The following is a 22,194-nucleotide window of genomic DNA, read 5'->3' on the forward strand; positions in this document are numbered from 1 at the left end:
GCCCTGCTAGCGGCCGAATACTGAAGGTAAAGCGCTGCTTACAATAGCGGCGCTTTACCGCCGACGCCGCCCCAGGGTGAAAGGGCCTTTACGATCAAGACATGGATATAATATAAAAACATCAAATACTGAGCTGCCAGCCAATGTATCCACAGTGTAGCAAGTGGTATATGATAGATGTCTCAATTATTAGCCAGAAAGAAAAAAAAAAAAAAGCCTTGTTTTCCATATGATCTAGTAGGAAGTGTTCCCATATAGTTGGGGATAGATGTAGATATGGCCCAATGGCCCAAATCAAAAAACTGTCAAAAGACTCACTGGAAATCAGCAGTCACACATCCCACAGTATGTCAATCCATTCTGACACCACATACTAGCTCACATACACCGACCACTGGTCATGGTTGATTTGTGCCATTGGGCCATATCAACATCTATCCCCAACTATGTGGGAACATTTCCTACTATATTATATGGAAATCAAGGTTTTTTTCCCCTTTCTAGATATTTCCTATACAACCTGATACAATCTGGATACATTGGCTGGCGGCTCAATATTTTATATTTTTAGATATTATATCCATATCTTGATAGTAAGAGTGTGTGGACCCTGAAGAAGCTTTGAATTTATGGGCAACGTGTTGGTCCATTTAGGTCCTATATGTGTTATGTCATGTACATCTATTAAGTAGATATGGATTCAATTTTAACAAATGGGGATCATTTTATGTACTAATAAAGATAATAGTTTAATACTATTTTGCTTTTTTGTGCGTTTCGACACTTTTACACCCCCTGACTCCAACCTTCAGTTTGGTGATTTGGAGTTCTGTATTCTACTTTTTTTCCGCTTGTATTTCACCATCATCGCTAAGGCTCATAGATTAGCAATGGCTAAAATCATCTATGAACTGCAGAGAGAATGCATTGTTTGCAGCAAATCTGACCTGGAGACATGGGATAATAAACACCTGATTTGGGGTCCGGTGACAATCTTATGTCTATGAAAACTGTGCATGACTACTACACAGTAGAAATCACCTCCTTGTCAGTGCTTTCTTCTATGTTAAATGGCACCAGCAACATCTTCCAGCCTAATGCCCCGTACACACGGAAAATGTTCGAAGGGAGCTTGTTGTCGGAAATTCCAACCGTGTGTAGGCTCCATCGGACATTTTCCATCGGAATTTCCAACACACAAAATTTGAGATCTGGATCTCAAATTTTCCGACAACAAAACCCGTTGTCGTAAAATCTGATTGTGTGTGCACAATTCCGACCCCCATGTTCCACGCATGTTTGGAATCAAGCAGAAGAGCCACACTGGCTATTGAACTTCATTTTTCTCGGCTCGTCGTACGTGTTGTACGTCACTGCGTTCTTGACGTTTGGAATTTCCGACAAGATTTGTGTGACCGTGTGTAGGCAAGACAAGTTTGGGCCAACATCCTTCGGAAAAAAAAACATGGATTTTGTTGTCGGAAAATCCTATCGTGTGTACGGGGCATAACTCCCCCTTCCCTAGAACTACACATGATGCTTGGCCACAGCAACTGCTATATCAGCATTTTGGAGAAAACCCAATATTTAAATGCCGCCCCCCCCCCCCTTTCTCAAGCTAACATTTGTCATCCCCAGGACCATGACTTGCCTGCATTGTAAGACATAGATGCACCTACTACAATGCAGGCAAGCAATGCCGTGTGTGTGAGCAAGGGCCCCCCTCCAGCTGACTTGCTTTTTGTTATGAACTCCCCTCATCTTAAGGGCTCAGCACTAGATCCATTCCTTCAGGCAGAATGAATCAAACGCTGTGCATGTTATTGCTGTTCCTGGTGCAAGAATGTAACAAATGGAAAAATGTGGTGCTTGGAGCAGCAAGTACTAGAGCTCCAGGATCTACACTGAACAGTGACAATACATGACTGGACATCAGTGATTTTCTTACCTTGATAAAAGGTAAACTTTTTTTTTTTTTTTTTTTTTAAAGGTAGCAGTATCACCCATTTACCCCTACCCCCTTTACTTACCCGAGCCCTCGCTCAATCCAGTACTGTGCCTGTCTGTAGTGCCTCTCCCTGTTCTCCCAGGCTTTGCTTAGACAGTGGGAGCCAATGGCTGTCAGCCAATCAAATCCTGTGATGAGCAAGCGGGTGGGTGGGGGGGGGGGGGGGGGCCTGGGGCTTTGTCCAGGAACCAACCCTCGGGTGTGCCACAACAGGAAGCAACTTTCTATGGTGGCACATGAAGAAGAGGTGGAGCCAGGAGCCCTTGAGCCCTTGCGTGGGACCCGAAAACAGGAGAATTGGGGCCGCTCTGTGTGAGCAGGTACGTCTAAACCTGTTATATATATATATATATATAAAATAAATAAATAAGTAGGAGTTTACATTCACTTTAACTTTAGTTCTACTGGTTAATTGTAGGTTCTGTATTTTTGTTATTTTTATTATTGTTTTATTTAATTTTTTTTTGTATATCCTTGTGCAAGAGGTAAATGCTCGTCATTTCATTATTATATGGCTGCATTACTTACCGTACTTCTCGCTATGGCTGGCTTTAGTGTTCCTTTCTTTCTTGCTCTCCCTTAGCGTCATCACATACCATGCAGGTTTATTAAGCCTGCATTGTAAGTGGTGGTAAGAATGAATCCGCAGCCAAGAGCACCTTTGAGAGGCAGCAGTGCTGGATCAGTCACTCAGATAGAGGATGCCTGCTGGAACCAGGGATAAGTTAAGTATTGCTCCGTATGCCTGTACCTCCTAGACTTACCAAGCATTTACCCTTGCAGTACGGGGGCTCCCATTGCAAGGGTGTTTTTTTTTTCCCAATCTGGAGTTCAGCTTTAAAGCTGGTTTCTAGTCCTGGGTGAGATTAGTCAGGGCATGCTTTAAAGTGAACCTAACAGTTGTGCATGGCAGTCCTTGCCTCAAAGGAAATTAACAGGCTGCCCTTAATAGATCATTACTTGGTTACAGCAGCAAACTTTGTCAAGAGTGGCCGAGAGGAAGTGAGATACAAGGGACACGTCCGCTGGGAACAGCCAAGCTTTTATTTTAAGACATACAACATTTCCTTCAAACAATAGGATTCAAAGGGATGCCTGCACGTCTCTCTTCACATAGCTGATATATCAGCAGAAGCTTGAAAGCCTATCATCTCCGCAAACAGATGTAACACCACCATTAACATCACTAATAAGCACCTTGGCTATTAGAGCCGGAGTGTGGCTGCTTATAAGATAGAATATACCCTCTTATTCCTTACATTTCCTTTCTCGCTCTATAAACGTTTATATAATGAAAAATGTTTCAATACAGAACAAAATCTGGGAATACTGCCACTTACACAGAGAAAGATTTCCCTGTAGAGATAAAATGAAATTGATAGCAAGCAACAGATATGTAATTCTTAGAAAATATAATGCTTTTCTTCATTATCATCCAGCTATGCTTTCAATCTGTTTTATAACAGGTCTTTAGAGGGTATGATAGCAGTAATAAACTTCACCATTACAGCATATATTAAAAGCCCCAAGTGACCAGTATACAGCATAGTCCTCTGTGCACTGACCCATATACAACTCAGCCTTTCATGTCAGATATCCTTTTACAAGTTTTATATAGGAAGCTGTGATATCAAAGAGAAGAGTAATCCTTTTTTAGACCGGAACTGAGTACTAATTTGATATTTCTCACTGGGCCAGTAGTGTCCTATTATCATAGCTGTAATATATATATATCTATATCTATATATATATAGATATATATCTATATATATATAGATATCTATATATAGAGAGATATATATAGATATATATATCTATAGATATATAGATATATATATCTATAGATATATATATCTATAGATATATATATCTATAGATATATATATATATATCTCATGTGATGTAGCATGTGGATCCCAGTGAAAGCCAGCTGTATGGCCACAACAAGCATATACTGTACCATGTGCAGCTGTGACAATCTTTGTTTTTCCTTGATGTGTTGTGTATATAGACATGTGTATAATATAGTATTTGTGTGTATGGAAGCACACATGTCAATACTTGAACATACCAGTTGCACTCCTCTCCTGCACCGACTTCCCACAGTTATTTCCCCTGTACTCCCCATCTACACTCACTACCCGCAGTCATACCCCCTGCATACACTGCTGGAAGTCATACCCTCTTACACTCCTCTTCTGCACACACTGCCATACTCCCTGCACTCCTCTCCTGCATGTACTGCCCCTAGTCATACCCCCTGCGCTCCTCTCATGCACATACTACCCACAGTCATACCCCCTGCATTCCTCTTACATACTGCCCACAGTCACGGCCCTGCAATCCTCTCCTGCATACATTACCTGCAGTCATACCCCCGGAATTCCTCTCCTAGAAACACACTGCCCCCGTCATAACCCCTTGCACTCCTCTCCTGCACACACTGCCCCCAGTCATAGCCCCTGGCACACACTGCCTGCACTCCTCTACTGCACACTGCCTGCAGTCATACCCCCCCGCACTCATCTCCTGCATTCACTGCCCGCAGTCATTCCCCCTTCACTCCTACCCTGCACATATTGCCCCTAGTCATACCCCTTGCATTTCTCTTTTGTGCATACTACCTGCAGTCACAGCCCCTGCACACACTGCCCACAATTCTACTCCATGCACTCCTTTCCTGCACTTACTACCCCCAGCCATATCCCATATATTCCTTTCTTGTGCATACTGCCTGCAGTCACAGCCCCTAAACTCCTATCCTGCACATCTTACATGTGCAAAATTCCCAACCTTGGTCTTTCTGAAAAAGGCACACATTTAGTAGTTGTAAATAAAAAAACAAAACAAAAAAAAAAAAAAAACACAATGTATTGGAACAAAAAAGCCTAGCAGCATTGCCAAGTGTGTATTCAGGAAGGACAATGAAAAGGACACAAAGTGAAGCTGAAAATACACTTCCTGCCTATATAATGAAAGATAAACACACTTGCGTTCGCTACTGCTCAACTGAATGGCTATCTGAATGGGTATTTCTAAAATAGGGTCTGATATTCTAGGACTTCAAAGGGTAATTCTAAACTGATTTTTCAGTTTAGGATGGCTGCTGACAAATGCTGGTTTGTTCCATTTCAAGGAAACTTCACTAAATAAACCTCCCTAGCAGAATTGAGTCCCTTACAGATTTTCCATATTGTATAATATATAACTGGGAAATCCAGAAGCACAACCATACCATGGTTACAGCGTTGTGGTAGGAACTAAAAAACAAATAACTGAAATCTTGCCCTGGAGTCTCATTAACTGCTTCAGCCCCGTAAGAATTTACCTCCTTCCTTACCAGAGCACTTTTTGCTGTACGGCACTTCGTCGCTTTAACTGACAATTGTGCGGTTGTGCGATGTTGCACCCAAACAAAATTGACGTCCTTTTTTTCCCACAAATAGAGCTTTCTTTTGGTGGTATTTGATCACCTATAGTTTTTTTTATTTTTTGCACTATAAACAAAAAAAAGAGCGGAAATTTTGAAAAAAAAAAAGCAATATTTTTTACGTTGTGCTATAATAAATATCCCCCCAAAATAATATATATATATATAACATTTTTTCCTCAGTTAATGCCGATATGTATTCTTCTACATATTTTTGGTAAAAAAAAAAAAAAAAAAATTTGCAATAAGCGTATATTGACTGGTTTGCGCAAAAGTTATGGCATCTACAAAATAGGGGATAGATTTATGGCACTTTTACAAATATTTTTTTTTATTAGTAATGGTGACGAGCTGCGATTTTTATTGTGATTGCGACATTGCGGCGGACACATCGGACACTTTTGACATGATTTTGGGACCAGTGACATTTATACAGTGATCAGTGCTATAAAAATGCACTGATTACTGTGTAAATGACACTGGCAGGGAAAGAGTTAGACATTAAGGGGCGATCAAGGGGTTAAGTGTGTCCTAGGGAGTGATTCTAACTGTGGGGGGGGATGGGCTCACTACAACATGACAGGGAGCAGTAGATCCCTGCCATGTTGCTAGGCAGAACAGGAAAATGCCTTGTTTACATAGGTATCTCCCCGTTCTGCAGCTCCGTGTCATGACCGCGGGCCCCTGGCGGATATAGAGTCTGCGGGATCCACGGGCATGCACAGGGAGTACGCGGCAGCATGCGCGTGCCCACTAAGCCGCGTCTTAAAGGGGATGTACAGGTGCGCCCATTTGCCCAGCCGTGCCATTGTGCCGACGTACATCGTCGTGCACTGGTCGGCAAGGGGTTAAAGTCATTCCATTAGCCCCTATATGGTAATATCACTTTGGAATACAGTTAGTCTTTAAAGTATATGTAAACCCTCACCATTCAGTTTAAAATAGAAATGAGAGGCAAAATGTGTGTGTAAAATATGTAAAAATCAAAATACTTAGAATTACTTAGAACCCCCAAACATTATACATTTCTTTTAGCAGAGACCTTAGGGAATAAAATGGTGATTGTTGCAATTTCTCATGTTACACGGTATTTCCATAGCAGTTTTTCAAACGCAATTTTTTTGTAAAAAATACATTTTAACAAATTAAAAAACAACAAAAAACAAAACACAATACATACTCCAATTTTTTTGTAAAACGTGAAAGATGTTGCACAAAGTTAATAGATACCCAACACGTCACACTTTAAAATTGCACACGCTCATGGAATGGCGACAAACTATGGTATTTAAAAATCTCTGAAGTTTTAAATGCCTTTACATGTTACCTGTTTAGAGTTACAATGTAGATCTAGTGCTAGAATTATTGCTCTCACTCGAACGTTTGCGGCGATACCTCACATGTGTAGTGCGAACACAGTTTACATATGCATGCGCAACTTACCCATGCATTCGCTTCTGCACGCGAGAAAGGAGGGATAATTTTTATTTTTTTTTTTCTTATTTTACTTTTCCTTCTTTTATTTTATACCAGCCCTTTATTTATTTTTATCACTGTAAACATCCCTTGTAATAGAAATAAGGATGCCAGGTCAAAAAGACCCCAAATCTCTTCCTTACCTTTAAAAAAATAAAAACGTACTTCCAGCCTGGACCAGAATTTATGTCATGATGTTACTACGGTCTTCCAAGGCCATAGAGGTGATCAACGAGGACCTACTCTTTGATCAGCTATGGAAGCGTCCGGCCGCACCGATCATTTCTCGGGCAAACCGGCGGAAACGGTAAGCCCGAGAAACACCAGCGAGCCATGGGAGGGGGCCTCCCCTCTCACCGCATATGCAAGTGATTCAAAGGCTCATGAGCTGCTTGCAACGCTTTCAAGAGAAAGCCAGCTGCAAAAAATTATACTGGGATTATGGCTGATATCTTCAGCCATAATCCCGATAAACCACTTACAAACCGCAACGCATATATGTGTATTGCGGTCGGCAAGTGGTTAAACGGAAAAAATGGTTGCATTTCACCAACATTAATATTCTGAGCGCATAATGTAAAATGTTCTATAAAGCTTTAACACTATTTTTCATGTTTCTTAAACAGATGTGCAATTCGCATAAGATATTAATAGGATATTTCTGCTCCGGATGCATCCAAGTCAGCTGACTTACCCAGAGGCTTCTAGTGGGTTTCTGTAAATCTGGACCTCTAACCAACATGCAGTTTGTCTGCCAATAATATTACAAATAAGAATTGAACCTGCCTCACTTGATTGCATGATGCCAAGTACAGGGCGGAGACAGGAACAGGAGCTGGATACTTGTGTCCCATGTACAAGAAGACAGACGGAAACCGGGAGCATCCTATACCTGCAGGTGATCACCTAGATGCCTGGTTTATTCTCAACTACATATTATATATTGCACAGATACATCTTGCGTTAGTAAAGCATGACTAAACAAATGTATAATAACCCATAGAAACTAGTTCCCACATTAGTGATGATTGATTGGCATCTACTCCACTCTCCCTCCTTGGATAAGCCCAAAACTCAAATAAAGCTGGCCATACATGGATCAAAATTCAGCCAGCCCAGCCGAGAGGTTTCAGCCAGCCCAGCCGAGAGGTTTCAGCCAGCCCAGCCGAGAGGTTTCAGCCAGCCCAGCCGAGAGGTTTCAGCCAGCCCAGCCGAGAGGTTTCAGCCAACCCAGCCGAGAGGTTTCAGCCAGCCCAGCCGAGAGGTTTCAGCCAACCCAGCCGAGAGGTTTCAGCCAACCCAGCCGAGAGGTTTCAGCCAACCCAGCCGAGAGGTCCAACAAGGAGGTTTCATGTAGCATAGGATGCTCCTGGGTTCAGACTCTGTCTTCTTGTACATGGGACACAAGTGGCCAGCTCTTGTCACTGTCTCTGCCCTCTTACATGGCCATCATGCAATCAAGTGAGGCAATTTCAATTCTTATTTGGGACCAGACAAATTTCGATCCATATATGGGGCAGGCTGGCTGTACAGAAGTCAATCAACTGATCAGTCTTTGTACAACCACCCTGTCAGTTTTTGCCCATTCTATCAGCACTACAGACTATAGCCCGTAGCACAGAGTGTATTCCAACAGCGGGGGAAATCTCCCAGCTGTCAGAATACAACACCTCAGCAGGGAGGATTCCCCCATCCACATGGTATGTGTGGATGGTGGAATAGAGATTTTTTTTTCCATTCAACCTACTGGTTGAATGAAAGAAAAATAAGAAAAAAAAATAAAAAAATTTAAAAAGGCCAATCTATGGGCTGCTTTAGTATACATTGTATTCTTAGTGTATGATTTTCTATTCTATTTTTTTTTTTTTGGATAATCCTACTGTTAATAAACTAAGGAGTAAAAATAATAATTTTCAGTCTGAATGAATTAAATGTAATTTAGGCAATACATGTTTTGCTTTATCCAAACGAATTGTAATGTGTGCAGTTTTCTTGTATAGTTGTTTTTGATAGTCAAGAGTGTTAAATGACTTTTCTTTGACGATGGGAGAAAATAGATCTTGTTTTTAATCAACTTTGAGAATGAACCTAAGAGCTCATTCACACCAGGTGCGTTGAGCTGTTTCGATTAGCTCTGGCCAAAGCAGAATCAATACTACGGAATACAATTGCTTTCTGTGTGTCCTGTTCACAACATACAGTTGTACTGGTGTGCCTACATAAAATATGAAATAAAATTGCACACACCTCCTGGTATGAAATGGCCCTAAGTGTTCTATTAACCACTTCAGCCCTGGAAGATTTTACCCCCTTCCTGACCAGAGCACTTTTTACAATTTGGCACTGCGTCGCTTTAACTGACAATTGCACGGTCATGCAATGCTGTACCCAAACTAAATTTGCGTACTTTTTTTCCCACAAATAGAGATTTCTTTTGGTGGTATTTGATCACCTCTGCGTTTTTATTTTTTGCGCTATAAAGAAAAAAAGGACAATTTTGAAAAAAAAAAAAAAAAAAAACAATATTTTTTACTTTTTGCTATAATAGATATCTCCAAAAAATTTTTTAACCACTAGCCGACCAGCCACCTCAGTTATACTGTGGCAGGTTGGCTCAGAAAATAGCCGTAGCTGTACGTCACTCCTTTAAGACGGCGCAGCAGGGGCGCACGCTGCGTGTCCCCAGAGCCGATGCGTGTGCATGGCGGGCGCAATGACCACCGGGCACCCGCGATTGCTCATGACAGAGCGAGAACAGGGATCTGTGTGTGTAAACACACAAATGCCGGTTCTCTCAGGGGAGAGGAGACAGATCCTGTGTTCATACCGAACACCGATCTCTCTCCTCCCCTAGTCAGTCCCATCCTCTCTACAGTTAGAACACACCCAGAGAACACAGTTAATCCCTTGATCGCCCCCTAGTGTTAATCCCCTCCCTGCCAGTGTCATTTATACAGCAATCAATGGCTATTTTTTAGCTCTGATCGCTGTATAAATGTCAATGGTCCCAAAATAGTGTAGTGTTTGATCTGTCCGCCGCAATGTCGCAGTCCTGATAAAAATAGCAGGTCGCCGCCATTACTAGTAAAAAAAAATAATTAAAAAATGACATAAACCTAACCCCTATTTTTAAGACACTATAACTTTTTCACAAACCAATCAATATACGCTTATTACATATTTTTGGTAAAAAAATATCGCAGAATATATAATCGGCCTAAACTGAGGAAAAAATTTGTTTAAAAAAAAAAAAAAAATTAGGATATTTATTATAGAAAAAACTACAAAATAGGTTTTTTGCAAAATTGTCGCTCTTTTTTTGTTTATAGCACAAAAAATTAAAACCGCAGAGGTGATTAAATACCACCAAAAGAAAGCTCATTTAAATTTTGTTTGGGTACAATGCCACACGACTGGGCAATTGTCAGTTAAAGCGACGCAGTGTCGTATCGCAAAAAATGGCCTGGTCAGGAAGGGGGCAAATCCTTCCAAGGCTAAAGTGGTTAAAAACAAATTTGTTCATCAGTTTAGGCCAATATATATTCTACATATTTCTGGTAAAAAAATAAAATAAAAATCGCAATAAGCGTATATTGATTGGTTTGCGCAAGAGTTATAGTGTCTACAAACTATGGGAAAGATTTATGGCGTTTTTATTTTAATTTTTTTTACTAGTAATGGCGGCGATCTGTGATTTTTAGCGGTACTGTGACATTGCGACTGACAAATCGGACACTTTTGACACATTTTTGGGACCACTGACATTTATACAGCGATCAGTGCTATAAAAGTGCCCCGATTACTGTGTAAATGTCACTGGTAGTGAAGGGGTTAACACTAGGGGGCGACCAAGGGGTTAAATGCGTGTTCTAACTATATGGGGATGTGACTGACTGGGGGGGGGGGGGACATATCGTTGTTCCTACTTACTAGGAACAAACAATATGTTTCCTCTTCCCTGACAGCACAGGGATTTGTGTGCTACACACACAAATCCCCATGCTGGCGCTCGTGCGCGCATGGCCGACGGCGATCGTGCCCTCCGGCCACATGCATCGGGTCCTCCGCTGTGCAATCACGTGAACACACAAATCCCTGTGCTGTCAGGGGGAGAGGAAACATATTATTTGTTCTTAGTAAGTAGGAACAACGATATGTCTCCCTCTGGTGGCAGAAAAAGGGAAGAATGTACCCATACGGGATTTCGCACAGGGGAGCCATTCTGCCGCAGTAAATCTGCGTGAGCTGGTCGGGAACCAGTTAATAATTTTGCTGTGGGTAAGCCTTTTGTATAATATCCAGGCAGAACTCAAGATGTCTTCACTGTGCCTTAGATTGTAAACTTGAGGGCAGGGACTGATGTGGATAGAAAAATATCTAATGATCATGCAGGGACATGCCGTTGGGAATTCTATTCTGATTAACATCGCTACAGCTCCAGAACTACCGTATATACTCGAGTATAAGTCGTTCCGAGTATAAGTCGAGGCCCTAATTTACCACAAAAAAATGGGAAAAACGTATTGACCCGAGTATAAGACGAGGGTGAGAAATGCACAGCTACTGTAAGTGGAAAAGAGGGTCAAGAATGCCCATTTGCAGCATCGCTGTGCCCATTTGCATGCCTCACTGTGCCCATTTGCAGCCATGAACTTCAAACTCAGTAGTTAAGGGTTCCTAGATGCCTCCTAGCTGCAGCCAAAATTTGGGGTCTCTGAACCCAAAGGGTCCCGAAAGGACATTGCTGCAGATGGACACAGTTGACCGAATTTGGGGCCCCGTATCTCGGAGCCACTTAGTGCTAAGAACCCCAAATGTGGTGTGCAAACCCAGTGGAACTAGCACCATAAAATGTCCAAAGCTGGGGTTTCTAGCACCAAGTGGCCCCGAGATACAGGGCCCCAAAAATCAGTTCAGAAAATGTCAAGCACTTTTCTGCAGCAGAGAATGACATTTTCCGAACCGGCTTTGGGGCCCTGTATCTCAGGGCCACTTGGTGCTAGGAACCCCAGCTTTGGAAATGTTATGGTACCAGTTCCACTGGGTTTGCACACCAAGTTTGGGGTTCCTAGCACCAAGTGGCCCTGAGATATGGGGCCCCAAAGTCGGTTCAGAAAATGTCAAGCACTTTTCTGCAGCAGAGAATGACATTTTCCAAACTGATTTTGGGGCCCCGTATCTCGGGGGCACTTAGTGCTAGGAACTTCAGCTTTGGATATGTTATGGTACCAGTTCCACTGGGTTTGCACACCAAATTTGGGTTTCCTAGCACCAAGTGGCCCTGAGATACGGGGCCCCAAATTTGGTTCGGAAAATGAAATTTTTTGCTGCAGAAAAGTGCTTGACTCGAGTATAAGTCGAGGAGGGCACTTTCAGCACAAAAAAAATGTTTTGAAAAACTCGACTTATACTCGAGTATATACGGTACATTTCCCAAGAACTTTTGCCAACACACAATGTGTGAGCAGACTTTTGGGAATCAAGGCAGCATTAATATTTGCTGGGTAAGAAATGCAAGGCGGTACGGGGGACAGGGTGGGGGATTTCTGTAGTCCAGCAAGCAGAGCTGAAAATGATGCTGGGGATTTCAGTGCAGTCAAGGCATGGCGTTGTCAGCTAAAAGAGAAAGTTAAGAGTAACCTGGATTATGGCAGTTCAAAACAGTTCTGGAAAAAGAGGGTGTGGATGTTCTTAAGGAGCACAATACAATGATACTTAAACAAAAATGAGCTGCATGGTTGAGTTGCCAGAAAGAAGCCTTTACTGCACCAGCGCCACAAAAAAACAAACAAAAAAAAAAAAACAGGTTAAAATATGCCCAGCAACACCTTGACATGCCTCACTGGGCTTTGCAGCAGTATTGGTGAAATAAAAGCTTCTTTCTGGCAATTTTTAGGAAGAATACACAACAGGGATTTTTCTTTTTTAATAATTTTTAATAAAATTTTAAGCACAATACAAAAATCTTATACTTGAACATTATCAGGTAATTCTCAAAACAAGTATGCATTAACAAAGTGATCAGAGGCCCTGAACGGCTGTTCAGAATAGCTGCTACAAGTAGTTTCAGGCCTAGCAATCCAGGTCCACTTGTTAGCATGACCATTTCCCTAAGGCTGTAGGTATCAACCACTATTCGTTCAAAAATTTTGACAAATAAGAATAGTTATCAAGTGACATTACAGCAAGTTGTCGGTCATGCATATTTCCCTAACATGGTGAAATATAACTAAAATCATCTAAAATGGGTCCCAATATCTCAGCCCAGGAGGTCCAGATGCTGAGAATATAGTACAATTGGGAAAGCTGTACCATTCCCCCTTCAGCATCCCATCAAAACATTTGTCAATATGGTATAACCGACACAAAGGGATTTTTTTTTAAGGTGCTAAAGACAGAATACATCAGTATTATAAAATCAGATACATTTTATTCTACATATTCTAAAGCTAAAATCGAGCATTATTGTATAAAACTAGCAATAACAATTTCATACGGTCATCATATATGTGCAGTGGTTTCTGCTCTACATGTTTCACCAGAAATATGGCTTCCTCAGACTCATGACACCCTGTACACAGTATTACCTGGATGTGAACATGATTTCATAAAAAATAACACATAATAGACTTCCTTATTGGGTATTAGTATGTCAGAAATAATATACTTATTAGTGGAACCATATCAAAAGAGCTGTTAAAAGGAGGCTCTTTAAAAATTTAAGTTATTTGAAATTCCACAATTGCATGATCCACCAATAGCAAAGCTAACTTTACATGACCAAGAACTTGATAGGTGACAGTTAATTCAGTAGGATTATTAAAGAGCAAACAACAGAGTAGGAGAGTTCCCAATCCACCACTTAGGTTAAATGATCTGTGTTCGCATCAGAAGCTAGGACAATCCAGCTATCCGCAAGACAACAAGTATCCAGCAGGGCCAACAGCAACAAGGTTATTAGATGCCCACCGGCCTCACAGAGATGTAGATATAAATTCTATCTTGCAGTTCATAAAAACATCTTAACAAACCCTCACCAATAGATGTGCGGGTTCAAAGCCTTGAACAATCACATCAGGAAATTCTCCATTAGTCAGACGTCTTAAGTGGTTGGATAGTGTCCACCAGTGTCAGGGAGGCTCACTCCCTTGCTGATCACTTTCCAGACACGGCTTGAATTCTGTATGGCTGTTTGTGTGGTTCCACCCATTCAGAGATCTATTTAAAGGTATCTGTAAAGGAAAGACTACATGCAAGTAAAGCAATGTTACTGCATTTGTAGTCCATTGTTAACTTCCTCCAGTCCCATAGTGGTAGACCCATACCTCCTTACAGACCTGGGGCTAGGTAAATAGTCCGCACAAAACTGTACAATGCAATACTTCGCAGGCTTCAACACAAAAAAATAATAAATGCACATTTTTTTCTTTCAATAATTTGGGTGCTTTTATTATTTTCCAAAATTAAGACAATTAATATGGATGTCAGTTCATAGGGGAAAGAGGTCCTTATAGTTATCTAACTCAGAAGTGTCAGCAGGAAGGGTTCTAGACCATCCAAAGATCCCAGATAGAAAAAGCACACCACCCTTTTGCAGCAGTTGTAGGCTTACCAGAAATATATGACCACTAAATAGTGGTCAGAGCCATATTAGATCAGTATAAGATTCACAAGGTTCTCTGATCACAGAGTCTCAATATGTGTATCCTGGATCCCTATTTCTTCCTCAGGAGTAACAGTTCATGGCCAGATCTCATAAAGCAGCTGACATAAAAACAAAGCAGTTCACATAGTGAAGTTCAGTCTGCACGATATTAAAGCGAAGTTCCACACAAAAATGGAACTTCCGCTTTTCGGAACCCTCCCCCCCCTCCGGTGTCACATTTGGCATCTTTCAGGGGGGAGGGGGGTGCAGATACCTGTCTAAGACAGGTATTTGCACCCACTTCCGGCATAGACTCCCATGGGAGTCTATGCCTCTTCCTGTACCTCCGCGCTGTCTCCTGGGAAACACACAGCTCCCAGGAGATAGCGGGGACCAGTTACGATGCGCAGCGCGACTCGCGCATGCGCAGTAGGGAACCGGGAAGTGAAGCCGCAACGCTTCACTTCCTGATTCCCTCACCTAGGATGGCGGCGGCAGCTGCCGAGAACCAAGCGAGTTCTCGGCGTCGCCTGCCGACATCGCTGGACCCTGGGACAGGTAAGTGGCCATTTAATAAAAGTCAGCAGCTGCAGTATTTGTAGCTGCTGGCTTTTAATATTTTATTTTTTTTGGCGGTTTAGGTGGACCCCCGCTTTAAATTTATTAAAAAACAGTATTGCATCCCTCCCCCCACAAAGCACTGCTTCCCTTCCTCGTATCACAATAATGCAGTCTGCCCCCACCTTCAAATCACCCCCCCACACACACAGCACTTCATGTGACCCCTGCCTTTCCATCCACAGCCTTGTCCTTTTGCCTACCTTACACAGAGTGGAGAGCAGCGGGGAGGCACAGCAGCACTGGATGAAGGACGGGGGCTGCCGAGGTTAACTTTTTCTATTAACAAGCTGGTGATTCGGTTGCTAGTGTCCTAGCATTAAATTACCTGCTAGTTGATAGAAAAAGTTAACTCATGTAGCTCCCGCCCTGCCCTCCATCCAGTGTGGCTGTGCCTCCCGGCTCTCTCATTACTATCCCCTGCCTCCCGTTCTCCGCGCTGCCTTGAGAATGACAGTAGTGGATGACATTGGGAAGGGAAGGCTCCTAAATAAATTAACCGCGGGTCCAGATGGAGCAGCGGGTCTGTCCGCATGCGGCCCGCCATTTAGTGATGTTTTAAAATGTTTACAGGCCAAACCAGGGAAATGCATTTCATTTTTACATTTTTTTAAAACCACTACAGCACACTGAAAACCAGACATTGTTTCTTTACTAAAAAATTGGATTTTTGACTTACTGTAAAATCCATTTCTCTGAATTCATTGACAGGCACAGCGCTCCATTATTCAGAACCATAGGGTTATACTGTCCCCTACAGGAGTAGGACACTAGGCAGAAAAAAGACTTGACTACGCCTATGGGCAGTCCTAGGTGATATACACCCCTCTCTCTGCTATAGGCCTTCAGTTTAGTAACAAGCAGTGTCAGAAGCATCAAAACTCCTTAGAGGCGTGGGTGCTGTGTCTGTCAATGAATTCAGAGAAATTGATTTTACGGCAAGTCGATTTTTTCTTTTGTTCATTGACAGACACAGTGTTCCATTATTCAGAACCATAGGGACGTCCCAAAGCAGTGCCAAACATGAGGGGTGGGACAACGAAAAATCCCAAGGCTAACAGAACAGCCAACCAGGCAACAGGAGCTGAACCTGAACAATACCCCTTCAAGAGGGAATAGACCCTCTAAACAGCAGCCTGCAATACCTTACGGCCAAAAGAAGCATTCACAGATGCCAGTACATCCACGTTGTATAATTTTGTGAACATGTACACTGACGACCAAATGGCCGTCTTGCAAACCAGCGCAGCTGACGCCTGATGATGGAAGGCCCAAGAAGCAATAAGCAGCCAAGTAGAATGCGCCGTAACAGGGAAAGGAGGAACTCAACCCCTGATAGAATAGACCAGAGTCATTGTCTGTCTGATCCATCTAGAAAGGTCGCAGAAGAAGCAGACAGCCCCTTTTTTGGCCCGTCCATGATCACACACAAACAGTGAGTCTGATCTCCGAAAAGGCCCTGTGACTGCCAAATACACCCAAATCGCCCAAACATATACAGGGCATGCAAGGTAAATCTCTTAGGGCATTTTAACCTGGGACATAGGGAAGGCAATAAAACGTCCTTAGTCAAAAGGAACAAGAGGAGGGAACCAAGGACAAAGGCGAATAACCACTTCATCTTTGTGGATCACTAGGTAAGGAGTATGACATGGTAACACCTACAATTCTGACACTCTGCGAGCAGAGGTCATAGCAACCAAAAACGCCACCTTCTGGGACAGAGCAAGCAGAGAAACCTCCCAAATATTTTCAAAGGAAGGCTCCTTTAGAACCGAACGCACCAAGAGTAGATCCCACGGCGGTAGAAACGACCGAACCGGTGGAGGCAGATGTCGAATCCCTTGATTAAGAGTACGGACCAGGCTGTGCGAGACCAGGGGACGCCAAAAAAAAAACCGCCAAGGCCGACACCTGACCCTTGATGGCACTCGAGGCCAAGTTCTGCTCAACCCCCAACCTCAACTTCAGCACCAGGCTCATAACAGCCAAGTTTTTAAAACCAGTGACTGAAGCAGGATGGAAGATTGTCCCTTGGGACAGTAGAACCTCCCCGAGAGGCAGTCGCCAAAGGACGTCAGCGACCAAGCACAGTGGGTCGTCGTACCAAGACCGTCAAGACCATCTAGGTCCACTAGGATAACCGGAATCCCTTCGGCCTTGATCCTGCACAAAAGCCGAGGCAGAATCTTGAGGAGACGAGAGACGTAGATCCGACTATACCAGCCCCACGGGGCCACCAGAGCATCTGCAGTGTCCACCAGAGGAGCCCGTGACCTTACCAGAAACTACAGTACCGTTGTCTACCTCAGGAGTGCCCCATCAGAGACATATCCGATGAAACATGTTCTGGTGAAGGGACCACCCCATGGACCAACACTAGCCGACTGAGGCAACCGCCTGCCATTTTTGCACTCCTAGAATGCATATGGCGGCCTCCCCCAGAACCCCCACAGCGCCGTCCCTCTGGAAGGAAGCGCCTGGCGTTGCCGTGCGAACTAGTAGGGCGCAAGAGCCGCAGCCTAAATTTTTGCCCGCCCGCCACGAGTGCAAAGGTCCGTGGGGGGACCAGACCAGGCTAGAGCCGAGGAAGGAGGGCGGATGCCAACCGCGCTCTAGGGCCGCCCCATACATCACCCGGCCTACATTTTCGGCCGCCCCCTGTGAGCGCTCAGTAGGCCACAAAGCTGCGGCCTAAATTAGTGGAGGGCTGCCGCAGGGGGCGCAGATCTGCGGATGCCTGGTCACCCATCCAACCATCCAGCAGGTGCCAAGGTGTACCCTCCCCATAGTGACAACCCGGGGGGGTGGACAGAGTGTCCGAAGCACCTAAGCCAGAGGCCTGGGCTTCACCCAGGGAAGGGGAGGGATGTGGAGAACCCCAGAGGGGCCAACCACCCCAGGGAGTACCCACACCACACACCACTTCAGGGAAGGAGACGAGGGGGCCCCTTACTGCTCCAGTAAGTGTGTGGGTAATGCTCCCAGACAGATCCTCCTCGCCATGAGGAATGCTCCGACTCAGGCCGAGACCTGGTCGAATACGACCTCGCAAGATATTTAACTCGCAGGGCTAGCCCACTTCCACTGGGGCTATGTCGCGGCCAACCTAGCTCATAGCTGCGGTCTGCACACGCTCGCTGGCCAGACTGGGGAGACCACTGGATCTTAGTGTACTAACCGTTGCCCAGTCCGGCAGTTGATTGTAGATCTCACAGGAAAAAAATTCAGGAAAAAAAAAAGTACAGTACTTTAAAAAGCAAAAAAATTGCCAGGACCAGAGATCCTGACTAGGCAGAAAAAAATAATAAAGCCCTTTTGCATTGAGGGGGGTGTATATCACCTAGGACTGCCAATAGGCATAGCCAAGTCTTTTTTCTGCCTAGTGTCCTACTCCTGTAGGGGGCAATATAACCCTATTGTTCTGAATAATAGAGCGCTGGGTCTGTCAATGAACGAAAGAGAAATTTATTATTTATAATTTATATCACAAAAATATAAAGGAACACAACAGCTGTTATTCAACTCGTCTGTGCTAGAATGTGTTTTCCATGAGTTCTCAGATATATTGCAGAGCATTTTAGAAGGTCTCCTTTCAACCAACTTGCACAACTAAAACACAGGGTATTTTCCAAACATACTGCATTGCTCTGGTTAGAAAGGCTTGAATGGACATCAAATGTAACAAACATGAGATATGCAACTGTACACCAACTCATTGTTCTGCTCATTGTCACAAACTCACCTATGTTCAAGTTAGGGTCAACAGGTACTTGCCTCTGAAACTTTACAAGGATGTATACAAAGGTATTGCCACTTCCGCACTAAAAAAAGAAGGAAAACAAAGCTTAGATAAGAAATCCTACACAAGATAGAAACAAAAAAACACATTACTTGGAGTTGAGGAATGGAGGTAAATGTTCATAAAGTAAAAACGGGTCAGCAACATGTAGATCGCAGACAGGTGACTGGTAGATTGTGGCCCGGGCTTGCTGACCCACCATTCCAGAGCATCAAACAGAGTGCAATGCAGAGGGCTTACTTGTAAAGTTGGCACTGCAGTAGGGAGCAAGAGCCACATAACCTGATGCCTCCTCTATAGTGCTGGCTCCTGTCCCAGAAGTCTATGGCCAAGCATAGCAAACCCATAGGAAAGCTGCAGATGCACTGTGCTGCAGGCAATCGCGGTGCAGGTAAACTGCAGCACATCAGTGTGAAAGCAGCTCAGAACGAGTTCATTAACATTTGCAGTTTGGGAGGTGGCAAAATTCCATAGTTGAGATGTGTTTTTATTAACCCCGCCCCAACCGCAACCCCTGTAGCTGCAGTGGCCAGGGGTGTACATGCCATAGCCGCAGCCAGAGTTATACGCCCTGTCATGGTTGGTGGGTGTAGCACCGGCCAAGCATGAGCCATTCAAGTGAATGAGGCTACTTTGCAAGTGCCCTTCTTTCTATGCAAATATAAAAATGAAACATAATAGCTAGATAAAGCCTTTGAACTTAAAGCGGAATGCAACGGTATCTGAGCACCACAAACGGAAAACGCAATTTAACCACTTCCTTCAAATGGGGAACACATCCCGTCTCGTACATTCTCAGGTTTCAGTAGTTCTACCAGAGTCAAGGCTGCAGCTGCAATCATGACCCTGATATTTTTTATTTTTTTGAGCTGCCGGTGGTACCCACCAGGGAACCCGGGACTGAAACCGGCAAGCACAATACAAACAAAACAAATTTACAGGCACACTTACCAGCTAGCCTGCAAAAAAACAAATTAGCCCCGTCTAATAGTTTGCGTCAAAGACAGAATTCACTTGCACACATCGGGGATGGCACACCATAGAGATGGACAAACTTCCATCCCATGATCATCTCTATGGTCTATGAAACCAGAAGTGACAAGGATTTTGTCAAACTGGTTTTCAATTTGTTGTTTACAAGCGGTTACTGGCTTGTAAAGCATCTGATCAAACCGATCTCAGTTTGATCAGATGCTTTTGAGGCAGAGGAGAGAACTGGAGTCTAATAGACCCCAGATCTCTCAGTAAATGTTCACCCCTTGTGATGGCAAAAAAAAACGGATTAAAAAAAAAAAAAAAAAAATGTAGAAACAATGTAAAAAAATTATTAATTTAAATAAAATGAAGGAAATTTAAAGTTCTCCTGTGCAAATGTACACGTTTGTCCTGTGTGCATATGTAACCATTAATCGCACCACACGTTAGATTTGAGATTTTTTTTTGGGGGGGAGGGTCCCATTGGGGAGATTTCCCTTCACCACCTGTCCCAGAGACACAACGGGAAGAGGAAATCTCTACAAAGTGGGAATAAATCGCCTCCTTGGCCATGGTCTCTGGAACCTCTTGTTCTGGTTGTAACTTGAAAATTCTGGATATCCGATCACCCTCTATCTTAATGACTATAGTCTTCACTACAAATCAAAATCGTGAATCTTCCCAGAGAGAGCACAGCCAAAAAAAAACAAAAAACACACAAATAAAAAGATAAATATAATAAAAAGGGCAGAGATCCTTCTCTTCCTGCAGACTGTTCTTAAAAGGACACTGCCAACAGCAGTTTAATGGCAGGTAACAGAGAGATATAGTAAAAATTAAATAACTCACATAATTCATGAATGTTAGTTTAAAAATGTCACTTATTTTTTAGTGCCTACTGACCCTTTCATGAGATTTCTGCTTTACCTGTATATTTATCCAAACTACCTATAAAAGCCCTCAACCGTGAAAAGGTAAAGGTTTTCAAGCTATCATACATTAAAGCTAAACTCCATATAGATATGAAAAAAATCCACTACAGTTACAGTGTATTGTAAAGGTCAAGAGCAATACAAGAGGCATCCAATTTTCCAGAATCAGACACCGGACTATTTTAACTCTTCTAACATTGCAAGAAACATAGGCCCCATTGGTAATTTGCAATTTATTTCAAAATAATATCTTGGCTTTTAATAAGACCATAAATGTCCTTTACAGAAGAACATAATTAACCCAATATAATTGTAATTTATGACAGTTTTTTTTCCACTACATGATCTTTTTAAATAACTATTTCTCGCAAGGAAACACATTCCACTGCTGTGGGAAATTTCTGTATCTTGGTGAGAAAAGTGTTAAACTAAATTACCATAATTAAAATGCTTCAAACAGCTGGTTTTTTGATTCTATGAAAAAGCGACCCAAATCAACTAACCAAACTCTACTTATAGCTCCTTGAAAAAGTACTCATACTCCTTGAAATTTTCCACATTTTGTCATGTTACAGCCAAAAACGTAAATGTATTTTATATTAGTATTTTATGTTATAGACCAACACAAAGTGGCACATAATTGTGAAGTGGAAGGAAGGAAAATGATAAATGGTTTTCATTTTTTTTTACAAATAAATATGTGAAAACTGTTGCGTGCACTTGTATTTAGCCCCCTTTACTCTGATACCCCTAACTAAAATCTAGTGGAACCAATTGTCTTCAGAAGTCACCGAATTAGTAAACAGAGTCCACCTGTGTGTAATTTATTCTCAGTATAAATGCAGCTGTTCTGTGAAGCCCTCAGAGGTTTGTTAGAGAGCCCTAGTGAACAAACCGCATCATGAAGTCCAAGGAACACACCAGGCAGAATAAGGATAAAGTTGTGGAGACAATTTAAAACAGGGTTAGGTTATTAAAAAAAAGATCCCAAGCTTTGAACATCACACGGAGCACTGTTGAATCCATCCTCCAAAAATGGAAAGAGTATGGCACAATTACAAACCTAAATACAAAATAATACTGCACATGTGAAAAAGCAGCACCACAAATGTGAGGTATTACCACAAAAAAACAAGAAACAAAATAAAGGTGTGTTGCACTACAGTGATTGATATTAAAAATACTGAAAAAAAAAAATCTGTAAACAGTCCGGAAAAATCAGTCTCTCAAATGAATCATATGGTCAAATGGCAAACTCCATTATTCAACTGTGGATAAGGTTATCCAATCGCTTCACCAAGTAAACAC

The 22,194-nt window shown here is 42.7% G+C and overlaps 1 protein-coding gene across 5 annotated transcripts in view; it reads right to left on the minus strand.

The window, feature by feature from the left end:
• HPCAL1 (hippocalcin like 1) overlaps positions 1–22,194 on the minus strand; it is a 410,671-nt gene that overhangs the window by 99,673 nt on the left and 288,804 nt on the right. For 3 of the 5 annotated variants that reach the window (XM_073625391.1, XM_073625390.1, XM_073625393.1), the window contains one exon: positions 18,923–19,001. The exons of 1 other annotated variant lie outside the window; for it this stretch is intronic. The gene's annotated coding sequence lies outside the window, so the exon portion shown is untranslated. The remainder of the gene's footprint in view (positions 1–18,922; positions 19,002–22,194) is intronic. One more of the 5 variants, XM_073625394.1, reaches the window with a different exon arrangement.

Source organism: Aquarana catesbeiana, linkage group LG04, assembly GCF_042186555.1.
Source record: "Aquarana catesbeiana isolate 2022-GZ linkage group LG04, ASM4218655v1, whole genome shotgun sequence".
NCBI classification, from domain to species: Eukaryota; Metazoa; Chordata; class Amphibia; order Anura; family Ranidae; genus Aquarana; species Aquarana catesbeiana.